The following is a 25751-nucleotide window of genomic DNA, read 5'->3' on the forward strand; positions in this document are numbered from 1 at the left end:
AATAAAAAAATTAGCCAGGTGTGGTGGTGTGTGCCTGTAATCCCAGCTACTCAGGAGGCTGAGACAGGAGAATTGCATGAACACGGGAGGTGGAAGTTGCAGTGAGCCGAGATTGCGCCATTGCACTCCAGCCCAGGCGACAGTGCAAGACTCAGTCTCAAAAAAAAAAAAAACAAAAAAACAAAAACAAAAACAAAACAAACAAACAAAAAAACCCTTAATAATAATATCCACATCAGTTACAGCTCTTGCTTGCCCCTATCCCTGGAGGCATTCATTACGTAACTTTGCACTACACACAGGAAGGCGCAGAATCACCTTTGCATGGAAAGCAACTGATGAGAAGTGAATGCTCCAACAGCAGGAGAAAAGCAAGGGGAATTTGCTTGTTTTTTCCAACTAGGTCAGATTCACAGAGGCAATGGGATTTCATGAGTAATTTGAGTGAAAGAAAGGTCAGATATATCTGCAAGCTGAAGGAGGAGGCTACAGGCAAAAGGGAGTCCATCTTATTTAACATCATAGGATGAAGGCCACTAGCATCATAGGATGAAGGAGAAACAGGCCATTCTGCATCTGCTGGAGGGAGGGAACTGTGGAAGTGCAGAGGCAAGTCTAGTCAGAAAGGGAGAGGGCAGGATATGTTTAGGCACATGCTTGTCGCTACTAATCATTTCTGCTGGCCACGTGGCCTATGTGGTATGTCTATCTCCTGGCAACTTACATAGTGTGGCAACTTAAAGAAAAGACACATTTTAAATGGCAGGCATTTTTCTTACAAGATCAAATACTATATTATTCATCTATGGTCACCTTTACGAAGGTTTCTTAAAATACAAATTTTGCCTTTATAAAGGCAATGTGGACAAATTACTTAACATTTCTGAGCATTAGTTTCCTCATCTACAGGAATAGTAGAGTAGCTATTAACTGATAAATCTGTTGGGAGGGTTAAAACACAAATACTGTGTTCAGTTTGGTGTCTGGAATGGCGTAAATTATCAGTAAATGCTGGCTTTGCTTTCTATTTTTCATTATTTCTCAAAATCCCTTCAAGGACTAGAACTTAAAACTCTATATATAGATGTACTTTTTCCATGATCAGTTATGGGCTGTGTCTCCATTGTATCCTATTGGCAATACGAACAGAATAAAGATTAGTTTTAACAACTGACCAGAAAAGAAAAAAAAAAGGAAGTAGAAAAGTACATCTATAGCTGCCAGCCATGAAATGCGCTGCTAAAATAACAATAAATGACTTTCATATTCTGCAATATTGTGAATTACTCTGTCCTATTCACTAATGGGAAAATTTAGGACTTCCTTTGAAAGTTAGAAAATTGACAGAATGTAAGAATTGTTATACATAAAACTGACAAATATTTTTCAAGAAACCAGTTTAGGTTAAATTATTTGTTAAGGTTAGTGATATATTATTTTAACTGGGCCATCATTTCTTTGCCAAGATATCCGTCACTGAGGTCCTCTATGGTCAGCCACAATTTAATGCCATTAACAAACGGGCAGGTGAAGCAAATCCATGAAGCCATGGGTGCAGTACAGGGTAACAGGGAGCAGTACCGACTGTGGCCAATCAAATGCAATGGGGGTTGGGGGGTACCACCAGCTATGCAAAACAAAATACATTTGCAGACTGATCTCAACCGCAAAACTAGCAGTTTGCAACCCTTGGCAAACTCCTCAATTCTTTCATGATTTTCCCCTTTTCCCAACTCAGAGGTACCCCAAACTGTTATTAGTATAATACTTAGTACTAAGACAATTCATTGAAAAGGAGATAAAGGAAGAAATGAGCATTTTATTGTGCATATAAGCCTCAATATCACTGTTCTTCAAAGGTGTGGTCCATTTGAAAGGTGTGGTATATAAACTTCTCCATTAGATTATCACGCAAGGAGAGGGCCCCAGAGTTCAATATTTAGTAAGCTTCCAGGTGATTCTTCACGCATTAAAGAGAACCCATTTCTCCCTAAAATAATTAATTTACCTTGTAAAGTTTTTCTGTTCTACTCACATTGTCCTGTCATTCCAAAGTCTCTTGCTTCATTTACATATCCCAACTTTCAGTCTATGATAAAATATTTTCTTTTCTTCTGGTGTATTTTAATCCAAAGAATCATTAGTTTGCAATCATCTGTTTCCATATATAACTTTTATTTTTATATGTTTTAGTTCATCCTTCATACTTAGAGATAATGTGAAATTTATAAGTAGTAAATGTGTGATATTCTAAATCTCCATAAAATACAAATAAATCTTTAAATAAAAACAGACTGCCATTGCAAGTCAGGATTTTATAGAAATAATTCTGTAGATAAATTTTCTAAACTATCATTTCCAAATTTCAATCTGCATGAAAGTATATTTTTTGGGAAATAACAAGTCAGTTTTGAATATTTTTATCAAAACATTATAGCACAGTATATTTCGTTCACTCACTGTTTTATTCCTTCAATTATTTTTATCTCTATAATTGCTAAAAATCATTGAGTTTTTCTCTTCCTACCTTGCACAATATTTAATATTTTACCATTATTCAAAGTAAAGTATAAAAAAAATCAGAAGAGTCTCCTTTCCAAACGACTGCTACAAATCTATATGCCAATCAGTTTTTCTACAGCAAAATTTTGGAAACTAAGGATGTCAAGATTCAGGCCCCCCAAAAAGGTGGCACCATGCTTCTAGGAATCCTCCATGTTCCACCCATGCGTCAGCCCCTTGGATTGTAAAACCTAAATTGTGGAAGCTAATTTGGACCTGCTATATCACCTCTATCCTCTGAAAGAAGGATGACAGTGGATGATAAATGGATTCCTTGCCTCTTCACTCAACACCATTTATTTTCTTTTTTATTCATATAATTCTCTTTAACCAAGAGAATGGGTACAGCTTTAGTTTTGTTATTAGGGGTAAGGAAACTTTAATTCTACTTGCTTTAATTCTATGCTCACTGGAATCATCCTGCTCATCTTTCTTTTATTGTGTTTTATTTTTGTATTGCATTTTTTCTGCTCTCTTTATTTCCTTCTCTTCCAGCCACCTCAGAAAGTAAGAAATTGACAAAAGGACTGATATTGTTTGGTCATCACACCAGAATGGGTCAGGAGGCAGAGGGAGTGAGGGGAAGGCATGGGTCAGGTCCTTTATTGTAGTTTTTCCAGAAAGAAACAGGCAAAGCGAGGTAGGCAGAATTAGAATTGGCAAATTTGAATATTTTCAGTGGACTGTGGTATGTAGGGATTGCCCTTAGTTGCCCTGTTACCCCTGGCCCTGGAGTGATATTACAGAAGAGAGATCCCGGCTCAATCTCTGAGAGCTAAAGGAGGTGGTTGGTGGCTGTGTGCTCTGGACTGATTGGTTTGCACAGGAAAGGCATGCTGCAGGGAGTCACTTGTTAACTCTAGGAATTAGCTAGCCCAGAGAGGGCAGAGTCTTTAGGATTAGCAAAGCCCCAAATGCTGGATCATCAATAATACAGAAAATAAGAAAATACAGTCAATACAAAATATCATTTACAAAAGATGGGAAAAACTAGCTAAATTAAAACCACAAAGAATCTAAAGTATCACTTTAACCTAAAAAAAATGATCTATTCACTAGCACTAGAATAAACAGAAAAATAAGAAACTTAAGAGTTTACATCCTTTCCTGTATTTTTCATGGCTATCTTTAAAATGAAATACTAACGAGCACAGGAGGCCTGGAAATCACTTTGTACAAGCAACCATTTCATAAATGATATATGAGATCATTCCCTGTATGACATATCTTTAATACATTTCATTATTTGAAACACATAGTTTGGATTCCAACAAACAGAACAGTTCAAATTCTAGCCATTTACTCTTTCCTTTAAAAGTAATGTCTGGTAACACTTTTATATTTAAAATTAAAATAACAAAAGTAGATGCTTTTAGAACCTAATGGATATTACCAGACTTTGAATTTATACTCATTCACTTATAAAATGGGGGGAAAAGCCCAGGAAGTCAAATAAAATATACAATTGTTTTAACACACGACAACAAGGAGCACAGGGATACAAATAAGGTAAATCCTAGGACTGCCTCCACATAACCACATGGCTTCAGTTTCCACACAACAACATGGCAAGGAGGATCCCAAAAAGAACCCAGTGCTCTCACTGGGTTGAAAAGCAGAGATCAGAATCGAGAAAGGCTTAGAATCCTAGAATGTGCATGACAGAATGCTGGAAAGGAAAGAGCTGAACAGAGAGAAAGCTCTTGAGATGTGCAGAAGGGTGCCCTTGAACCTGAAGCTCAATAATAATGATCTACACATGAGTGGGGTGAGAAAGAAACATGGGAACACATAGTCTGAACAATTCCCAAGGTTCACACAGGTTCACTGCACTACAAAGAAGTAATCAGTGAGTTTTCATAAGGGTATCAACATAATAGTGAAGTTTAAGTAACTATGAAAGAGAGGCTGCTCTAAACTTACCCTAACAAAGCCTAAAAGCAAGATTAAAAATTACTGAAGTGATCCCAAGTAAATCAGCTGCATGACAGAACAAAGTCCACCACTTTTCAAAGGAATCCAAAATATCCAGCAATCAACAATGTAAGATTCACAATGTCTGGCATCTTACCCAAAACTATCACGCAAATAAAGAAACAGGAAAAGGTGACCCATAACTCCAAGAAAACTCAATACATTTAGATCCAGAAGACAAGGATGTTTTTAAAAAAGCAGTACTAGTTAGGTTCCACCACCTCAAGAATGTAGAGGAAAACATAAACATGAAGAAAAGAGAAAGGAATATATTTTCAAAGTCCCAAATGAACTTCTGGCAATTAAAAATACAGTATCTAAAATGAAAAATACAACAGATGGAAATAAGAGCAGATGAGACTGAAAAGAAAACATATGTGAACCTGATGACACAAAAATAGAAATTATCAAAAATGAAGCACAAAGGGAAAAAAAGACAGAAAAAAACGAGCAGTCTCAGTGTGGAACAAAATCGAGTTATCTAATATACTTGGAATTTGAGTACTAGAAGAAGAGAGAAAGGTGGGAATACAAAAGGAAAAATATTTGAAGAAACAGCATCTGAAAATCTTCCAAATCAAATGAAAACTATAACACTATTGATCTAAGACCCTCAACAAACATCAAGCAGTAGAAACAGAAAGAAAACTACATGAAGCAGTTCATAATCATCCTGCTGAAAACCAGTAACAGAGAGAAAATCCTAAAAGCAGCCAGAGAGAGAAAGACACTTTACATGTAAAGACACAACTATTTACTGCTTACAAAAAACACTTTCAATATGAAGATAAAAATGGTTTAAAAATAAAAGAAGGGGAAAAGATACACCATGCTAACGCTAATTAGAAGAAAACTATGGTGGATATATACAAGAGGTCTTCAAAAAGTGCATGGAAGGCCAGGCACAGAGACTCACACCTGTAATCCCAGAACTTTGGGAGGCCGAGGCGGGCGGATCACTTGAGGTCAGGAGTGTGAAGCCAGCCTGGTCAACATGGTGAAACCCCGTGTCTAATAAAAAATACAAAAAGTTAGCCGGGTATGGTGGCAGGCACTTGTAATCCCAGCTACTCGGGAGGCTGAGGCAAGAGAATTGCTTGAACCCGGGAGGCAGAGGTTGCAGTGAGCCAAGATCACGCCATTGCACTCCAGCCTGGGCAACAATAGTGAAACTTAGTCTCAAAAAAAAAAAAAAAAGTGCATGGAAAATGTGTATTATGAAAAAACTATGCATGGATTTCAAAAATGTTTGTACCAAAATACAGACTTGTTATAACATATCTGAACAGGATCTAGTTTGAGGCACTAAGAATAAGAAGATACTGGTTTGAAAAACGCCACTATCAGAGCAACATGAATTCTGCTAAAATTGAAGTAAGAACAAATGCCAAATTTATAGTGAAACTCACGTGGAAGAACGGTGAAATCACTGATGCTTTACAAAAAGTTTATGAGGACAATGCCCCAAAGAAATCAGCAGTTTATAAGTGGATAGCTCATTTTAAGAACGGATGAAATGATGCTGAAGATAAGGCCCACAACAGCAGACCATCCACATCAATTTGTGAGGAAAAAATTAATCTTGCCCTAATTGAAAAGCACTGACAATTAACAGTAGAAACAGTCAACACCACAGAAATCTCAATTGGTTCAACTTACATAATTCTGACTGAAAAATTAAAGTTTAGCAAACTTTTCACTCAGTGGGTGCCCAGGTCAGCTACAGTCAAGAGCGGAGCTTTCCGTGGAAATTTTAAACAAGTAAGATCAAGAGCCTGAAGCATTTCTTTGAAGAACTATAACAAGAAATGAAACATGGCCTTAGCAGTACGATCCTGGAAAAAAAGCACAATCAAAGCAATGGCTACGAAGAGGTGGAAGTCAAAGCAAATGCAGCAGAAGGGTCAAGAGCAAAGGTCATGACAAAAGGTTTTGGGGACACTGAAGGCATTTTGCTCACTGACTTTCTGAAGGGCCAAAGAACACCAACACCTGCTTATTATGAGAGTGGTTTGAGAAAGTCAAAACTTTAACAGAAAAATGCCTGGGAAAGCTTCACCACAACAATGTTCCTACTCGTTCCCTCTCATCAAAAAAAAGATAATTCTGTGAGAATTTTTACAGAAAATTATTAGGCATCCACCTTATGGTCCTAATTTGGCTTCTTCTGACTTATTTTTGTTTTCTAATCTTAAAAAAAAATTTAAAACGCGCCCATTTTTCTACAGTTAATAATGTAAAAAAGACTGCCTTGACATGGTTAAATCATCAGGACCCTCAATTCTTTAGGAATGGACTACATGGCTAGTATCATTGCTTACAAAAGTGTCTCGAACTTGATGGGGCTTATGTTGGGAAATGAAGTTAATACTTTTTATCTTTTAATCAATTTTTCCACAAAATTTCTGAAGTCATCTCATATTAATAACAGACACAGATTTTAATGCAAATAATATTATCAGAAATAAAAACAATCATTTCATAATGATAAACCGGTTAACTTATCGAAAGGACATAACAATCCTAAATGTTTATGTATCCAATAACAAAGCTTCAAAATATGAGAAGCAAACAATGATGGAACTGCAGAGAGAAACAGACAAGTCTACAATTATACTCAGAGATTTTAATACCCCTTTCTCAATACTTAATAGATCAAGTAGAAAGAAAAGCAATAAACCAAGTAGAGAGAAATACATCAAAGATAATAGAGGACTTTAACAACCCTGTTAACCACTTAACCAAACTGACATAGGCTGCTTTCCCAACAACAATGAAAAACATTATTTTCAAGTGCACCTGAAGCATTTATCAAGATAAACTATATTCTGGGCTATAAAACCAGTCTCAATAAATTTTAGAAGAGTCATATAAAATATGGTCTCAGACTACAATGGAATTAGAGATCAGTAACAGAAAGATACCTAGAAAAATCTCCAAATATCTGCAAACTAAAAATAAAACAAAAACAACAACAAGAAAAACCACTTCTAAGTAACACATAAGAAAAAAATCAAATAGATATTAGAAAGTATTAGAAACTAATAATGAAAACAACATATTAAGTGTGAAATACCACTGACTTGTACTTAGAGGTAAATAGGTAGTACCAGACACCTGTATTTAAAAATATAGAACTCATTTTTATAACTAATAATCTTAAGATAAAATACCCATTACAAACACTCAACTTCTCTAATATACTGGGCTTTTACTCAATTACAATTCACTGTACAACCCTTCACTCAAGCCTATCCACAAGCCAAAACCTGGTATCACTTCTATTAGACCTAATGTGACTAGAAAAGTCTATACCAAAAACAATTTCACAAACCCAGATCACAGCCTCCATTACTGTAACTACTCAAAAAGGCCTAATTAAATTTTATTTCCTCTTTTTTTATTCCACCCTTTTTTACTTTACTTTTAATTAACTAACCTGTTACCCTGAGTAATTTCAATCACAACATAAACACCAACAATGTTCAACCAGCAACTACCACCAATCAACACCCATAATTATATAAAGCACCCACACCCACAGAATCCTCACGAATCAACCCTGTCCCCTCACCCTCAAAAATCATTCAACTTCCCATACAATTAAAATTAACTACGACCACCAGCCCATCATACTCAGCTATCCATCAAATTAACACCAAAACTGAATTTCATCAAAATTAAAAACTGCTTGTCAAAAGACACTGAAAGAATAAAAAGACAAACCACAGACAAGGAGAAAATACTTGCAAAGCATACATACAGACTTGTATCCAGAAAATATTAATACACAAAAAAATAAGAAATCAAGTAATCCAAAGGAAAAAAAATCAGTAAAAGGTTTCACACTTTATCGAAAAAGTTATACAGATGGCAAAGCACATGAGAAACTACTCAACAACATTAGTCATTAGGCATATTAAAACCACAATTAGATACTTCACACCCATTTAAAATGGCAACATTTTTTTAAAAGACTGACTATACCAAGTGCTAGCAAGGATATGGAACTCTCATACACTGCACAATATTAAAAATCACTTTGGAAAACAGCTTGGCAGTTTCTTAAAAAGTAAAACATACCCCTGGTAATGTGTTCCAGCCATTCCAGTCCTTGGATTTACTCCGAGCAAAAAAAAAAAAAAAAAAGGCACGTATCTATCAATAACCTATGCATGAATGTTCACAGCAGCTTTATTTGTCGTAGCCAAACACTGGAAACAATCCAAGTCTCCATCAGTAGATGAATGGATAAAGAAAATGTAGTACATCCATACAACAAAATATGTCTTAGCAAAAAGGAGCGAACTACTGACACACAACAACATAATTGAATCTAAAAATGACTGAGTGGAAAAAGGCAAGCAAAAGTGGACATACTGTATGTTCCCTCAGGTGTAAAACTTAACTAAATACAAGTAAGTCTGCAGTGACAGGAATCAGATCAGTGTTTGGAGGGGGAGATAGGTGAGAGGGAGGATAAAAAAGAGGCACAGGCAACCTTGAGGTTTGATGAATATATTCGTTATCTTCATGGTGGTGATGATTTCACAGACACATGTAAGTGACAAAACATCAAATTCTACATATTAAATATGTGCAGCTTACTGAGTATCAATTACATCGCAAAAAAACTGTTATTACAAAATGTTATTACAACAAACTATAAGAGACCATGTAAATTCTATTTTACTAGGATCGTATTACCTACAAGCAAAATTTTTGCTATATACGTTTTTCTTTACAATAGGATTTTACTAAATTGAAAGCCACACTTTAAACTTTTTTAAGGTAATTATGCTTCCCCAAAGGAACAAAATTCATTTTTCTTAGACCTGGCTTTCTACAGCAATGCCTCACTACAGCAGAGACACAAAATCTTATTACTAGCCAAAACTTCACCCAGGGGAAAGTAAATAGGGCATTGATAAACACTAAAACAAAGTTTATTCATCATAAAGTCAGGAAATTCAATGCTAAGATACTCATGAGGGGAAAGAGGTAATGAATTTGTGGAAAAATAATAATATTCACTCTGTGACTACCAAATCGCTTCTTGAAATGAAATACTAATCCTTGGCACAGGAGATGGACTGTGGACCTCTCCATTCTTCAACATACCATGCTCTTGCTCAGCGTCTGGAAGAGCTTTCTCAGCAAGCCAAAGGCCTTTTCCTCTGGGCTGCCCACCAGGTCCACTGCCTCTGCCACGGTCAACATCAATTCCTGCCCCAGGTCTTTCACTGCCCTAGGTTCGGGCAGTCTGTCAGCTGCCGCTTTGAACCCCTCTTCACAGTCTTTCTCAGAAACTCATTTCATCACTCTCCCCATGGGCTTTTGTTTTTCAGTTCTTTTTAGAATTCCTTCTGCTTTTCAAAACTTGGGACTTTTTATCTTCACGGGAAATCTAACGTGTAGGTGAACTATCTTCTTTAACCCTGAATGCATCTCAGGAAAAGGGTATCATGCCACTATTGCAGAATGGGAAGCTGCCCTGTCCCAGGTACATGTATACCCCTGTTGGGCTGACAACAGCTCTCACATGGAGGAAAAGATTCAGTTCCCTAGGTCAGATCCAACTGTGGCCACTCCATGCTTTTAACATTATAAAATCACCTGCACAACTATTAGGCTTCCACCACCTGCTGTGCCTAGAATCAGGACCTCTTCATCAATATTTAGGTTCTGCTCTTGTTGGTAGATTTCGGGTCCAGCCTTCTCTGTGCTCAAAGTGCCCTCTTCTTGTGTTTAGTTTCCCCTCCTTAGCCACTCGAAGACCAACAAAAGGAATTCAAGTACTGACACATACTACAACATGGATAACCCTTAAAAATATCATGGTGACTCAAGGAAGCCAGCCACAAAATGCCACATATGATTCCATTTATTTGAAAAGTCCAAAATAGGCAAATCTATAGGCATATTAGGTAGATTAGTGGTTATCAGAGGTGGGGGAAGGAAGAATGGGGAGTGACTGTTAAAATGTTCAGGTCTACTGGGCGCGGTGGCTCTCTCCTGTAATCCCAGCACTTTGGGAGGCTGAGGCGGATGGATCACCTGAGGTCAGCAGTTCGAAACCAGCCTGGTCAACATGGTGAAACCTCATGTCTACTAAAAATACAAAATGAGCCGGGCATGGTGGCACATGCCTGTAATCCCTGCTACTCGGGAGGCTGAGGCAGGAGAATCGCTTGAACTTGGGAGGCGGAGGTTGCAGTGAAACGAGATCATACCATTGCACTCCAGCCTGGGCAACAAGAATGAAACTCCATCTAAAAAAAAATAATAATAAACAACAACAAAAAAACATGTTTAGGTTTCCCTTTGGGATGATAGGAATATTCTGCAATTAGATGGTGGTAATGGTTGCACAACTCTGCGAGTATACTATCCACTGAATTGTATACATTATAATCACTTTATAATTCAGTGATAAGTATACTTTAAAAAACCACTGAGTATACTTAAAATGGTGAATTTTATATTATGTAAATTATATGTCAAATTTTTTTTAAAAGATAAAGAACTGAAACGGTAGAAAGGCAGAAACAAAAATACCAAGGATGTTGTCTGCTTAGAATAAAATATTTCAGGACCACTTCAGATGAAATTAAATCCCTACAGGCTAAATGAATCAATAAATTCAAAAGGTGAATTATATTCCTTTTTTCATTAGAGGAATCAAAAACTAAAGATTTCCTTTAAGTGTTTTCCAATTCTTATACAAATGATAATAGATGTATCAGGATGCCTAAGTGTTTATTTACCATACAGTTTCCTTCCTCTTGAACTACAAAGTTTATCTGGAACAACCTAATGCAATAGCAAAGCAAAAAAGTAATTTAAATTAGGCTATTAGACAAGGCAGTGACATTCTATGTATTGAATGTATTTCCCAGACACTATCTCAAATGCTTTCCATTTCCCAATCCACAACACTGCTCTGTTCTAATAGATCTGGCCATCAGATGTAAATGGCCTTCAATTACATTTCATTCCAAATTAATTTTCGTAAGTGTACCAAACCAAAGGCAAGACAGTGCCGTTTGCCAAAACAGAGACACAATTATGCCGGGGCTCTTAAAGAGGAACTCAGAGAGAATACCAGAGCCAGAATTCACTGGCTAAGTAACCCCTAAGTATGGGGATTTTATGGGAAATCACCTCCTGTGGCAAGGTGATTCTGCTCCCAGAGAGTCTGGGGGAAGTGATGCCACCAGCGAATGCACCCAGGTGAGGGCACCTTAATGGACAGTGCTCTTCTCCCTAGTGAGGCGTGATGGCGGAGCCAAGAGCTTACTCCAGATAAAAATATTTTCAACCAATCATGGTAGGACTTCACTTTCTCCCTGAAGAAATTAAAGTATATTTACTCTTTGAGGTTTGCCGTTGGTCTGCATGCACCCCCAGGTCTGTTATTGCTAATCCAGGGAGATACAGTAACTCCTTCACAATGCAGCCAAGCAGCCCATTCAGTCTTATTCAACACCCCAATTCTCCCTCTGGCCTTTCCACCTGGCAGGTGGTAAATACAACTGTGGTTTTCTTAATGATTTCACACTCCTGTGATTCCCTGTAATTTTCTAACACACCCGAATTACCATCCAGCGCCCTAAAGCATCAATTTAAGAATTTTTGCTGGACTGAAAGTTAATGCAATCATCAAAGTTTCCAATTTAAACTCAGGAATTAGCTTTACTGCCCAAGATCTTGCCTCCCTATACAATTAGCCTGATGCGACAGCCAATTTAACATTTCCTGACATGGAAGAATACAATTAAGGCCAACTTAGAAACAAAAAGCCATAAAATGTAGATGATGGAAGAGAGGTTACATTATATATAATACAGATTATACTAATGTATGTTTTATATAAGTACATACTATGAATTTTACTAATACACTAACAGTTTTAAATATCGCACAGCAAAATCTTCAGTAGTTTGAAGAGCACTGGAAAACAACCCAGCTTACTTTCTAGCCACATCAACAGTTCAACACTATGGATTTTCCAGGAAATTGGGGGCAGCTCTTTCTTTAAATATGTGAAGGCATCAAATTCATATATCCATCAGGCATGTAATGCATGCCTACTAAATGTAAGGCAAAAGGAGCAAAGTGTTGTCTTAATTTCAGGCATGCATTCCGTAGACACAGAGACCAGTACCCATTTCGCTAACTCACCACCAAATTCTTCATGAGCAACTTCATGAGCCAAAGATCTGAACCTTGTTACAAAAGTGATGGCTCATGCCTGTAATCCCAGCACTCTGGGAGGCCGAGGCGGGCAGATCACCTGAGGTCAGGAGTTTGATACCAGCCTCGCCAACATGCTGAAACGCTGTCTCTACCAAAAACACAAAAATTAGCCAGGTGCAGTGGTGCACACCTGTAATCCCAGCTACTTGGGAGGCTGAGACAGAAGAATCGCTTGAACCCGGGAGATGGAGGTTGCAGTGAGCCCAGATTTATGCCACTCCACTCCAGCCTAGGCAACAGAGCAAGACTCCATCTCCACACACACAAAAAAAATCTGACTGAGTCACAAACTCCTCCTCTCTACTCTGCCCCGTGCTCCTGCTCAGTTCCACATTGCAAACCTGCATCACATCTGCCCTGGACACAAGTTTTCTTCCCAACTTGATTCAGTGTTATCAAAAAGTTACCAACGGCCCAACTGCACACACACATCAGGAAGAGAGGCACTTAGGGCTTTTCAAAGGCAGTATGGTGGGCTATAATCAAAATCTGGGGTTGAAGGCAGGGGCAGTCCTCTTCCCATTCTGCCTATTCATCCTTAAAACATTACCTTTAAAAACATAGACTAAGATTTGAAGGCAGAAATAAAGATGTTCTTTGAAACCAATGAGAACAAAGACACAGCGTACCAGAATCTCTGGGACACATTTAATGCAGTGTGTAGAGGGAAATTTATAGCACTAAATGCCCACAAGAGAAAGCAGGAAAGATCTAAAATCAACACCGTAACATCACAATTAAAAGAACTATAGACTCAAGAGAAAACAAATTCAAAAGCTAGCAGAAGACAAGAAATAATTAAGATCAGAGCAGAACTGAAGGAGATACAGACATAAAAAACCTTTCAAAAAAAATCAATGAATCCAGGAGCTGGTTTTTTGAAAAGATCAACAAAATAGACCCCTAATAAAGAAGAAAAGAGAGAAGAACCAAATCGACGCAACAAAAAATGATAAAGGGGATATCACCACCGATCCCACAGAAATACAAACCACCATCAGAGAATACCATAAACCCCTCTACACAAATAAACTAGAAAGTCTAAAAGAAATGGATAAATTCCTGGATACACACACCCTCCCAAGACTAAACCAGGAAGAAGTTGAATCCCTGAATAGACCAATAACAGGTTCTGAAATTGAGGCAATAATTAATAGCATACCAACCAAAAAGAAGTCCAGGACCAGACGGATTCACAGCCGAATTCTACCAGAGGTACAAAGAGGAGCTGATACCATTCCTTCTGAAACTATTTCAATCAACAGAAAAAGAGGGAATCCACCCGAACTCATTTTATGAGGCCAGCATCATCCTGACACCAAAGCCTAGCAGAGACACAACAAAAAAAGAGAATTTTAGGCCAATATCCCTGATGAACATCGATGCAAAAATCCTCAATAAAATACTGGCAAACCAAATCCAGCAGCACATCAAAAAGCTTATCTACCACAATTAAGAGGGCTTCATCCCTGGGATGCAAGGCTGGTTCAACATACGCAAATCAATAAACGTAATCCATCACATGAACAGAACCAACGACAAAAACCACATGATTGTCTCAATAGATGCAGAAAAGGCCTTCGACAAAATTCAACAGCATTTCATGCTAAAAACTCTCAATAAACTAGGTATCAATGGAACGTATCTCAAAATAATAAGAGCTATTTATGACAGACACACCGCCAATATCATACTGAATGGGCAAAAACTGGAAGCATTACCTTTGAAAACTGGCATAAGACAAGAATGCCCTCTCTCACCACTCCTATTCAATATAGTATTGGAAGTTCTGGCCAGGGCATGGAATGTTTTTCCATTTGTTTGTGTCCTCTCTTATTCCTGAGCAGTGGTTTGTAGTTCTCCTTGAAGAGGTCCTTCACATCCCTTGTAAGTTGTATGTTGTATTCCTAGGTATTTATTCTCTTAGTAGCAATTGTGAATGGGAGTTCACTCATGACTTGACTCTCTGTGTGTTATTGGTGTATAGGAATGCTTGTGATTTTTGCACAATGATTTTGTATCCTGAGACTTTGGTGAAGTTGCTTATCAGCTTAAGGAGATTTTGGGCTGAGATGATGGGGTTTTCTAAATGTACAATCATGTCATCTGCAACAGGGTGACTATCATTGAATATTACAAGGAAAGTTCTAGCCAAAATAATAACAATTAAAATGAAAAAAATACTAGAAACAAAATCATTAGTATTTGGGGATGATATAATTGCTTTTCTTTAAAAAACCCAAGAGAAAAAACTATTATAGAATTAAGAAAGTTAAGAAATATTCTACAAATATTAATCGTGCATGCACCATGGCAAATCCTGAGGCAGGTACTAGGGACACAACAGTGAGTAAAAAGAGGGACCCAGGATGCACTGTAGAGTCTAACAGAGAATAAAATTAAAATATAAGTTTCTCATACTGTTTTTTTTTCCTTTGTTCACAAAACAAATGCAAGTAACATCGGTTCCATTTTGAGGCAATTCAGTAAATGGGCTTCATAAGCCCACTAATAAATGTGAAAAACCCAACAGCTTTTCCATAATAAGTAAGTACTAGTTACAAGATACAATTTAAGAATAGTCTATTCACTACAACAATCAAAAACAAAATATAAAATAACTAGGAATAAATTTAACAGGAAACGTAGGACCCATATAAATAAAAGGACAAGATTTCATTTACTGGCCAGTCACGGTAGCTCACACCTGTAATCACAGCACTTTGGGAGGCCGAGGCGGGTGGATCACCTGAGGAGTTCGAGACCAGCCTGGCCAACATGGGGAAACCCCATCTCTACTAAAAATACAAAAATTAGCCGGGCGTGGTGGTGGGCACCTGTAATCTCAGCTACTCAAGAGGTTGAGGCAGGAGAATTGCTGGAACCCGGGTGGTGGAGTTTGCAGTGAGCCGAGATCGTACCATTGTACTCCAGCCTGGGTGACAACAGCAAGACTCCATCTCAAAAAAAAAAAAAATTCCTTTACTTAAGTAAAAAGGAGAAGACATTTAAAAAAGAAAGGAAAAAAAAAACAAAAAAAACAAGACATACCACATTACTGGACTTTAAGCATAAATTTTCCCAAAATCAATCTATATGTTTAGTGTGATCACATTCAAACCAATGGGGTTTTTTTAGAGGTTAACAAATGATTCTAAATTTTATATGAAGAATAAATGTGTGGGAATGGCCAAAAATTATCCTTTAAGGAAAACATGAAATGAACTACTCCTAAACAGAACTCACGACATCAGCCCCACATCTTCAGACACAAGTAGGCTGAGCTACCTGGCTCTACTGCAAGGCTCCCCAGTCCTTGCCCCTGCATGTGCAGCAGTAAGGGCAGGGGCATATTTTTACACGCAGCTGGTGTATGCCCTCATTTCTGTGAACCACTCACTTCAGAACAACTCTCCCAAAAAAGCAGGTCTAACGTGTATGGAAAATGCTGTCAGCAGAAGGAGCAGAAATTCATTAGGAAGAGTTCACAACCACACTGAGATTCAAGTCAATTCTTTGAGGGAAACATAGAAATAGGAAGCAATGGCCAGGTGCAGTGGCTCACACCTGTAATCCCAGCACTTTGGGAGGCCAAAGCAGGCAGATCACTTGCAGTCAGGAGTTCAAGACCTGCCTGGCCAACATGATGAAACCCTGTCTCTACTAAAAATACAAAAATTAGCCGGGCATGGTGGCGTGTGCCTATGATCTTTAGCCACTTGGGAGCCTGAGGCAGGAGAATCACTTGAATGTGGGAGGCAAAGGCTGCAGTGAGCTGAGATTGTGCCACTGCACTCCAGCCTGGGCGACAGAGTGAGACTCAAAGTAGGGGGCAATGAAGTCATTTTCTGGGTCTTCATGTTCAATCTTAGAGATTTCCAGGAAATTTTTTTTAAAAAATTGAACAATTAACTAAAGTCCTTACTGGGTTATTACATAATAAGGTAAAACTTAATTTTCTCATATGGTGAATACTATATACTTAGATTCTTACAAAAACCTAGAAGTCAAAGCAATAATATTTAGCTGTTATATTTGCATCTCCTTTAATTTTTAATAATCTTTAAAATATAACTCATTCATCCAACCATTATATTCCTGAATTTCTTATGAAAATTCAGCACACACCAAGAATGAAAGGTTAAGCCTGTTTTGTAGGCACAAAGAAACTTTAAGACACTGAAGAACTCGCCATATATCAACAGAGCAAGTAAGCTGGAGCTGAGGCTGGGGCTGAGCTTTCAATTTCTGGGTCTGAAACAGGGACCCTCCAGATGCCCCCATCCATTCCACAGCCATGAGCTAATGAGGTCCAGGGCATCATAAAGTTATCCCCATGTACACAGTCAGCTGCATTCTGTTCTGAAACTACAGGCTGCATGTCCAATCCTGACCAGACAGCTGTCTTTAAAATTTTAATATACTTTGCTCCAAGAGGGACTAATGATAGTAACTACCACATGCCATGCTTACTATGTGTGAGATACTGTTGTAAGGACCTTAAAGACACTCATGTAATCTTTGCAGCACTCCTTATGTACTAGGCACTAGTACAATCATACCCAATTTACAGATGATAAAACTGAGGCACAGAAAGGCCACCTAACATCTTGGAGGTCAGAGGGGAGGATAATGGCCTGCACTTTCAACACCCAGGATGCAAGGCTGCCTAGTGCTATAGCTGCTCACACAGATCTCCACCTCTCTGCATGCCCCAAGGCCAGCTGAGAAGACTCTCTGTAATGAAAAAATATGCAAAGGATGGCTCAACCTAACTACCCGACGTTCTAAGGTTTAATTAATACAAACTGCAAAGCATGATGGATTGCTGCTGTTCACCTTGCTCCTATAATGATTCATACAAAATACTCAGGTAAATCCTCATTTTACTTTGTTGCATAGCTTGAAATATTCTTGTACAGTGTTTGGAATGATTCAAACTATAAAATTCTACCTGCCAAATAATAAAGTGGATCACTGTGAAGTCTTAGTTTGGTATCAGCCCACTGTGACAACCCCTCAATGGATCGACTCAGCCTTGCTCAGATGGCCCTTGGTGCTCCCTGTCTTGTATTGTGTCTTTACCTAGTTAGCCAAAATACAAGTTCCCTACAGGGCCCATCCCCTAGAGCCTTGCAAAATCCTCTGTACATAAGTAACTCAACACTTTTTTGGTGACCCAGGATTAAGTGGGATAAAAAATTGTATTGCAGCAAACGAAAACATTTAAGTGCCGTAAATAAATCTTGGACAGTCACATTTAAATCATTCTGACAACTAAGCTCTCACTGCTAGCAATTCTCTAACTCACCACAGCCAACTTTTACAGAATGCTTACTGGGTACCAAGAACTGCAATAAGTGCTTTATTCAAACTGTACCAGCTAAGCCTCACAACGGTCCTTTGAGAGTGGTTGCTTTGTATTAATATAATTATCTTCATTAAACAGATAAGGAAACAGGTTTAGAAAAATAGGGCAACTTACCCAAGGTCCCATTGCTAGTATCTCATTTCCCAAACTATACTTTTACTGTTATCAGCCCCCCCCCCTTTTTTTTTTTTTTTTGAGACGAGGTCTCGCTCTCTCAGCAGGCTGGAGGGCAGTGGCGCGATCTCGGTTCACTGCAACCTCCGCCTCCCAGGTTCAAGCAATTCTCCTGCCTCAGCTTCCCGAGTAGTTGGGATTACAAGCGCACACCACCATGCCCAGCTAATTTCTGTATTTTTAGTAGAGACGGGGTTTCACCATGTTGGCCAGGATGGTTGATCTCTTGACCTCATGATCCACCCGCCTCAGCCTCCCAAACTGCTGGGATTACAGGCGTGAGCCACCGCGCTCAGCCCCGTTATCGGCCTTTTAATGGAGAGCAACAGGAAGAACAATCCTATAAAGCTCTCACTGCAATGAGAGTCATAGGATTCAGTGTGTTCTTTTGAAGACCCTTCTGAGAGCTGTCCTTCTGATCCTGGCATCGGGAAGAGCCATGTCACTGTTAAACAGTTTGTTTTAAAGATACTACAAGTGGTATAACTGATAAGGCTTCTATGTTATGCCAGTTGCTAGCAAGCTCCATGCCCAGTTTGAGGTTCACTGACATTATGTGTATCATTTCATTCTGATTCCATTTACTATCCTGCAGTTGTTTTAACTTTTTGTCTTCCACCTGCTTCTAATTTATATTAGTTTATATTTAACAAAAGCATCTTTAAATGCTTTTAGAAAAAGGTAGAACACAAAGTAAAGTGCCCAGTAAATGTTCAGCTCATTTTCAACAATCAAGGCTGAAGAACAATTGGGGTCAGGTGTTAACAGTCCTAACCAGTGGTAAAAATTGGCAGCCAAAAACTATCCACTCAACAGGCTTGGTTTTTGTTTTTTGGTTTTTGTTTTTTTTTTGTTTGTTTGTTTGTTTTTGTTTTTTTTTGAGACAGAGTCTCGCTCTGTTGCCCAGGCTGGAGTGCAGTGGCACGATCTCAACTCAGTGCAACCTCCGCCTCCCAGGTTCAGGTGATTCTCCCGCCTCAGCCTCCCAAGTAGCTGGGATTACAGGCACGCGCTGCCACGCTGGCTAATTTTTGCATTTTTAGCAGAGATGGGGTTTCACCATATTGGCCAGGCTGGTCTCAAACTCCTGACCTCGTGATCCACCCACCTCAGCCTCCCAAAGTGCTGGGATTACAGGCGTGAGCCAACACGCCCGGCCCAGGCTTGTTTTTTAATTCTAGACAATAGTTTTAAGCTTTTCGATTAGTTGGCAACATTTAAAATCCAAGAGATTTCACATAAAAAGCAGATACTTTATTTACCTGGAAAAACTGGAAGCTCTGGCAACCCTAAAAACCTGCTCTCCATACATGGCAACATTCAAAGCTGAACAACAGCTTCAATGAGCCATAAGGTTTTAGTTGGCCAGAGGTCCCACCCAGTGTCACTCATTTAAAACCACCTGCCTGAATCCCAAAGGCATATGACTTTGCAAGCATCAAGCACTAGACTATATTAACAGCAAATCAATTCCTGATAGAGAAATCTGCAGCTACAATTATTAGGCAGGATTTCACACCTGCTGGGAGAATCTCAGAGTACCCCTTTTTATCTCCTTTATCTTGAAAAATGGGATTATTTAGAAATTAGGCCTGAGAGAGGCAAAATAAGACACACTGGATAAAGGCAACTATTTATAAAGCCTCCTAAGGCAGAGCGCTTCCTTCAGCTATTGGCGCTAACCCTCTAGTTAGCTCCTTCCCTGGCCCTTCTCCACACTCCATTCCCCACCCTAACCCCATCTCAGTACTACTGTCTCCACAACAACACAGATTAAGGCCAAAAGCAAAAATGGCAAAATCAAGTCCTCATTCTCCAAGGGCTCCTACCCCAAGACTTTCTTCCTTGACCGCCCACCTGGAGGCGCCATGAACACAACTATCCACACTTCCCAAGGTCAAAACAAAATTGAGCTCCCTCTTGAAAAAAAAACAACAGCAGCTACCATTGTTCAACCCACAGGCATTCAGAGTGTTCATACAGCAAAGTCGAAATTTCCCCTTTCAGGAAGTTCCTGGGAGGAAGTCAGTGCCCTGAAGCTCAGCCACTCCTCAGACTAGAGAAAACAAAGGCAACGCAGACACGCACTCTCCAGAATGGCCATGGCAACCCAGAACAAGAAGCGGGGTTCTGCAACCCTGGAGCATTAGCCAGGGTGCTGGGCTTCCCAGCAGCCCCTTATAGGAGGAACCTTTTCACTTTGCAAGTCTGAAGAAGGCTAGTGGGGTTCTTTCCTTTATGTTTCTTCTATCTAAAGACTTCTGCCATATTTTGATCAGGATGCAACCATGGAACCAGTTGAATACCTGAATGGGATCATGGGTGTAGTTATCTGTCACCTTGCCCCAACTTAACCCCCTTGTCCTGATTCTTTGGAAACCAGAACCCTCCACCAGTGGCAACAGCAGTCCCTGGTACCCTAGTAATAACAGTAATGTCATAGTATGCGTGGAAAATTATTCCTGACACTGTACATCTACAATTTGCTGAAATTCTTCCTTTTTCTTAAATTATATGAAAAGTAATACATGTGCAGGTAACTTTTCCTAAACAGAAGCATGGTAAAAAGTGGAAAGTAAGTGTCTCTGGGCCCATACTCCCCATTTCCACTCCCTTCCATTATTGCTTTTACAGTCCTTCTATGGTGATCAGCTTAACGAAATGACAGGCTTCTATCCCTGATGTGACAACTTCAGACAGAATCTACTGACTTACCGCCTCCCCCGTATCTAACTCATTCACACTTACTTCACCTCTATTTTGTCTCTAGTTTTCTTGATTATACTATTTTTAGTCCTTCAATTGGTTAGCTCTGTTTCCTGTTTCAGCAGTATTACACAGTATTTCTCTACATCCCACCATGTAAAAGAAGAAAATGAGTACCAAGGTCCCTCTCCTTCCTGCCTCCTTTCCTGCCTTCTAGCCTCAGGCTTCTGTCTGCTCTTTCACTCCCTTCGCATTGCTAGATTTTAAAACCTTGGTGATTGTTTTCTCTCTGTAGTTATAATTACATCTTTCCTGTCTTGTGTGGGGATTAACCAATAAACTATTTAGCTACATCCACAGCAGTATGATTGTGTAAATATTACCTCCCACAAAACCAACAGCAATGCTCAACTCCTAGAAAAGGAAATAGAACCCTTTATCAGTGAACCTGAGTCAAATGGGTTCTCTTTTCTTACACTCCACTAAATGTTCAAAACTATTATCACACTTTAGTTTGCTTTTTCACTTTTAAAAAAAATGGGCCAGGTACAGTGGCTCACGCCTATAATCCCAGCACTTTGGGAGGCGAGGCGAATGGATCAATTGAGGTCAGGAGTTCAAGACCAGCCTGGACAACATGGTAAAACCATGTCTCTACTAAAAACACAAAAATCAGCCGGGCGTGGTGGCACAGACCTGTAATCCCAGCTACTCAGGAGACTGAGTCACGAGAATCGCTTGAAACTGGGAGGCAGAGGTTGCCTCTGCCTAGATTGTGCCACTGTACTCCAGCCTGAGTGACAGAGTAAGTCTCAGTCTCAGAAAAATGAAATAAAAATTCGGCTGGGTGGTGGCTCATGCCTGTAATTCCAGTGCTTTGGGAGGCCGAGGTGGGCAGATCACCTGAGGTCAGGAGTTCAAGACCAGCCTGGCCATCATGGTGAAACCCTATCTCTACTAAAAATCCAAAAATTAACCAGGTACGGTGGCGGATGCCTGTAATCCCAGTTACTCGGGACGCTGAGGCTGGAGAATCGCTTGAACACAGGAGGTAGAGGTTGCAGTGAGCCGAGATGGCGCCATTGCACTCCAGCCTGGGCAACAAGAGCAAGACTCTGTCTCAAAAAAAAAAAAATTAAATTAAATTAAATTAAAATTAAAATATATGAAAGAACTATTTGATATCTACCTGTCATGGCCAATATTTGTGTCCATGTTGTTCTTTTTTTCAATCAAAACTACACTCATATGACCTCAATACCATCTGGAGTTCATCCCCTTCTAGTAGGGAAGTGCCCATTACTAGGAAAGCACAAGGGAACAGTTATCGAGCTAAACAATTAAGCTAATAAAAAGAACCTCTGAGGTCCCAAAGCCCCAAGGTGCATGCCCAAGGAGGGGGAGACTGAACTCTCTGGAAGATTAAAAAATAGCCCCTTCTTTGATTACAATTCTGAACTGCATCTTATGATACTAAGATACTTTCACAAGCAACATGCAACATATATGCCTCACAATTAAGACGCTAGGTGAAAAGATGGCTTACTTAGCATGTTCAGTTTTTCTTTGTTCCCCCTATGTGTAGGTTTGCTACATGATTTGGCATCTTGGCTACCTGATTTTGGTTAATGTTTATTTGCTGAAAAACAACGTTAAGACAAACAATAAAAAACACAGTCTCAAATTATGTACTTGGCCATGTTATGAGACAGAAAATAGGTCATAACATCTAGAAGAGAGAAAGCTGCTTGTTCCTAGAGACAAATTAATTTATGAAAATAGACAAAGTTACAAGAGAAGCAATGCTGCACAACAGAAAGAGCAACGGCTGTGGGGTAATAGAATGCTGAGTTCAAATCCTGGATAAACTACTTTCTTTGTGGTGTGACCTCAAGCCTTGAAAGAGTTACTGAAGTTTTCTGAACCTTTGTTTCTTACCCTGTACAACAGGCACAATACCACCTCCTCTGCAGGGGTACTATGAAGGCAGACTGTGATGTGTATATAGCAAAAAGCATAGCCCCTGGTGCTCATAAACCACTGCTGAGTAACACCAGATCTTGCATTTCAGTATCAAGTGTCTCTCGAATTAGCCATAGTAAGTGAGGACTGAGCATCAAGCTGTAGTACTTACTCAGGTCCTAAGAAAATATGAGGAGGGGAATGAGTATTATTATTCTTGTCATAAAACTAAAGAAAATATACAAAATGAAGATCTACAATGCTAGATGGAAATTTGGTCAAAGATCATGTTACTACAAAATTATTTTATAATTAAACTCTCCGGGATATTAAAAAATAGCCCCTTTTATTACAGTTCTGAACTGCACTTTATCATATCAAGATATTTTGAAAAGCAACATGCAACATGCCTTATGCCTTACCATAGACAATTAAGAAGCAATTCCAAAAGATACCACTTTACTAGTTTAAAAAAAAATCCACAATTCACAATTTATCCAAATTCAACAGTTCAGGAAAAAAGAAAGGCTTTGTATGTGAATCACTTGATAGGCTAGATTACAAAATCATGAATTCTAGAATTCTGGAAGATGAATACTCCCACACTTTGATACATATGTAAGAATCATGCATAGAAACATGATGTCACTAAAACAACTTCAAAACTGTGGCAGTATTTCAAGCTCCACCTCTCACAGTTCTATGAATTTTATTCTCTGGAATCTAAACAGGCTCTTCCTTCATTGCTTTCATCTGCTTAATCCATGCTATATCAGTGATTTAAACCTACAGTGATTTCTATCCGAAAGGATATTGCCAGACTCCCACACACTTACAAAAATAGCTTCTATTAGAAAGTGAGTGGTGAGGTGTTAGATTTAGACCCCCCATTTAAATACATGGATTTTTCCACATTTATTTAATTACATTAGTATACAATATTATGTAAGCCTTTACTTTCATTATTTAATTGGCCTTTCCCTATCTCTCCATAAAGTCAATATTAAGCCTGCTTTGAATTTCTACTCACTGCCAATATTCTGCCATACATAGTATTTCCTTTAATCAATCAAGACAAAAAAATAGTATTTAAAATGCTTTTAATCATCAAAAAAAGAGAGGAAAAATATAATCAGTCCTTTTGTTTATGAAGGATACTTTCAATTGTTGAGGAAATTCATTTCTAAATATACCTTCTGAGCACTTCCTTTGCAAGAGGCTGTGCCCTACAGGCCATGTGAAGACGCTGAAGGCAAAGTCCAGTCATGCAGAAGGTGTGGATGGCCACGGCACAGCAGGGCAAGTCAGAGCGAGGGAGGTGCATGCAGAGGCAAAAAATAACATTCACTGTGAATCAGGAAGTTCATAGCTGGCTGTGCACTCCCAGGCTGTATACTCCATTTTGCATGCAACCAAAAGTCCAGTAGGCTGAGGTGTCTTTAAAATACTTATCCCTTTTGACAACCTTATCTTAAATCTCCTTTCTCTCAAATTTCATGATCATTTCTCATGTCCCTAGCCTTAGGGAAAAGCTATTAGACATGTCTCAAGAACTCATTAACCAGGTGTTCTTCGCAGCTCCAGAACTCATCTTCCCATATAGAATAAAAACTAGAAAGCTTTTGCATTTTCACTCTGCTGCTCAATTTTACCTTGATTGGAATTCCGTATCACTTCCATATGGCTAGTTAACTGCCTAACCAACCATAAGAGTGATTACAAACTGTGGAATGATGAATTTAACAATTAACTGACTTGATAGATTTGAGGAGGGTGCTCTGTTCTGTGTTTAGGTTCCTGAGGTAGAAAAGTCTCTTGGTATCTCATTTAGGTTCCTACCTGGAAGCTGGGTCACATCAAGCCATCCCAGGCCAATGACTAGCCAACCTACTGTTAATTCTTAGCACAGAAAGATTATACAACCTATGACTACCATTACTGGTAAGCATTTCATACCCACTCATCATGTTTGTCTATGTGCTTATAGAAAGTCTTTTCATTTTTGGCAAAGCAGTATCACTATTCTCAGAGTTTTATAAAAAAGAAATGATTCTGGTCTTTATAGGGAGGTGTGGGCTCAAATTCCACTCCTGCCACGCAGTTCAAAACAAATTAGAGAAACACTTGACCACTGATGTTGGCGAAGTAAAAAAAAAATTTTTTTTTAATTGAATCCTCTTACTTAAGAATGGCAAGTTAAAGATCAGTCAATTATGGGAATAATGTTATAGGCTTCTGAAACCTCACAGAAATTTTCCACATGGAGAATCTCTTCTACACCTTTTCATGGGGTTATGAGAGAGACATATGACATGGGGGACAGGGAGACCACCATCCTATCTTAGAAGTATGATACAAACAAACATTAGCCTATTCTGAGAAGTAATGTGAACTCCCTGAAAAGCTTTTTCAGAAGTATTTACAGCACCTGAACATTTCAGGGGAATAAAAATGCCATCAAATATTCATTGCACAGTAGTGAAAGATGCATTCTCATTAATGAATCCTCTACCTGTATCCAACTGTTGATTCTATGTTTAAAAAAAAAAAAAAAAAAAGTCAAAACCACAGGAAGGGGAACATCACACACCAGGGCCTGTCGTGGAGTGGGGAGAGTGGGGAGGGATAGCATTAGGAGATATACCTAATGTAAATGACGAGTTAATGGGTGCAGCACACCAACATGGCACATGTATACATATGTAACAAAAATGCACGTTGTGCACATGTACACTAGAACTTA

At 38.8% G+C, this 25751-nt stretch overlaps 1 protein-coding gene across 2 annotated transcripts in view; it reads right to left on the bottom strand.

Moving 5' to 3' along the window:
- The window catches only part of GNAQ (G protein subunit alpha q), a 312313-nt gene that overhangs the window by 237664 nt on the left and 48898 nt on the right, over positions 1 to 25751 (bottom strand). The window contains exon 1 of one of the 2 annotated variants that reach the window (XM_054658875.2): positions 13962 to 14107. The exons of the other annotated variant lie outside the window; for it this stretch is intronic. The gene's annotated coding sequence lies outside the window, so the exon portion shown is untranslated. Of the gene's footprint in view, positions 1 to 13961; positions 14108 to 25751 lie in introns of those variants that run through there. 2 annotated transcript variants of the gene reach the window in all.

Source organism: Pan troglodytes, chromosome 11, assembly GCF_028858775.2.
Source record: "Pan troglodytes isolate AG18354 chromosome 11, NHGRI_mPanTro3-v2.0_pri, whole genome shotgun sequence".
Lineage (NCBI taxonomy): Eukaryota > Metazoa > Chordata > Mammalia > Primates > Hominidae > Pan > Pan troglodytes.